At 43.6% G+C, this 1,869-nt stretch overlaps 1 pseudogene; it reads left to right on the top strand.

The window, feature by feature from the left end:
- Positions 1–874: 874 nt before the first annotated feature.
- LOC126424131 (U2 spliceosomal RNA) lies at positions 875–1,056 on the top strand (annotated as a pseudogene).
- The last annotated feature ends 813 nt before the right edge of the window (positions 1,057–1,869 follow it).

Below are 1,869 nucleotides of genomic sequence, written 5' to 3'. Positions count from 1 at the left end.
TCTATAGCACGTCATCTTCGTGGTGTAGAATTCTAATGGCCAGTAGTATAAATTTCCGCCACAAATGGATTGTAGTGCTAAATATGTGCGAGATCTTGCATGGACTAACGTTTGAGAACATAATCACCCTCCTCCACCACAAAATTTCCTCTAAACATATGTGACGAAAACAGCCTCCTATTGCACACACTCTCTTCTTGAAGCATATGCTGTCCGCCGACTGCTGGAGAGCCGTGCCTGCGCTGGCCATACCAGTAGTTGTGAGCTCATTTCCAGGTATCCAGACGCCGGCCTTGCCAGGGGTCAGAGAGACTGTCACCGTGGCCACCCAACCATCAACCGATCAGTTTACATGAGTGGGAATAATCGTCCAGCGTAAACACTTGCCAAATTAAATCTTTTCACACAACACACACTTCCGCTTCTGTTACCACTCTACCAGCACTGAGTAGTTCGCTGTTTAGCCACCCAGAGGACGCCGCAACTGAGACTTGTCCCCACCACTGAGGTTAAGAGCCGACAGCTTGGAGCATTTGTTGTACCCGCAGCTCACGCGAGCCCAAGGCTTCCGGTCGGCTACTGGCTGTGGACACCGTGGGACAAGCAGGTGCAGCTTGGGTGTATAGTTCTAGCTGCAAATTCCACCTCGACATAGACTCCCCAGTTTAAAATATCCGCTTTACACAATCCAAAAAGAGGATGTTGTTGTCCATACATCTCGCATTTCTCATTTCTCACGTTAAATTTGGATTCCCTTCCTTTTAAACGAGTTATTTCCGAAGACCGAAGAAATCGCACCATACACGCATTTTCATGTCGCTAAAGCATCGTTACTTGTTATGAAAATCCAGTACGACAGTACGGTGTAGGCTATATTTCCTCTAAGTATTTTCTCATCAAGTAAAAAGAATCTGTTCTTATCACCTCAATATCTGTTACATCCTGCATCATAGGACTAGAATATTAAACTAATTTTTGGCTCATACCCGAGTGCTAAGAGCTTGCTCTACTTCCTGGATAATACTATATATAACTTTATAAATTCGGTAATATAGCTGATTTTATTGCGATGGTTAGCTCTCTCTGGGTACGTGGGAGATTGAAATTTCGTTAAAAGATCTCGCCACAATGTAAAAATGCCTGATCACGAATCCACCTGACGAATCATATCAGTAGTACTCTCGCCCGCGCTTCCACCTGCCCGGCGACACTTCATTGATATCAAATCGATTGACTAATTCATGAAACTTATCATGAGAGTTCCATTGCAGGGTGAGTAAGTTTTTTTCTTGCGGTCGGATTATACTCTCCCAGTAACTCAAATGAAAATTTTACGAAAGGACCACGAAGATGAGATACGAGTCATGCTGACCTCCACATCTCTGGACACTACATCTTTCGTTTTTTATTACTTACAATGCATAACTGCATATGGAACAAAACCTTATTCTGCAGGACTTATACCCACAGAGCACAGATAGCATGCACCATCAGTTGTCAATCCCACCTGTGGACAAATGGAATACTTTTTATACACCCAGACGAGCATGCAAGTATCATCATTCCGTCATATTTTGGTCATCTTTCCATCACTTTTACGTATTTTCTTTCACTTTTCGTAATTTCACCAGGTTTTCCGTAATTTCAACGCACTTTACCAAGCTAGTCGAGGTCCAAACCACTCTTGACGACTTGTCACGTCAGCAAAAAGTCTCATGGGGGTCGATCTTGTGACGCTATCAGCCAATGAAATTGCAGCATGGTTATCATTGCTAAACCACCCCCTCCAAAACTTTGATAGGGCCATATAGTAGAAGTGGACATATCGCTAACCCTACATCACATGAGACGTCTTTTCTTGGTGTAGGA

The sequence above is a fragment of the Schistocerca serialis genome, chromosome 1, assembly GCF_023864345.2.
Source record: "Schistocerca serialis cubense isolate TAMUIC-IGC-003099 chromosome 1, iqSchSeri2.2, whole genome shotgun sequence".
NCBI lineage: Eukaryota > Metazoa > Arthropoda > Insecta > Orthoptera > Acrididae > Schistocerca > Schistocerca serialis.
Note: the sequence above shows the minus strand (reverse complement) of the source record. Positions and strands in the feature narration are given on the sequence as shown.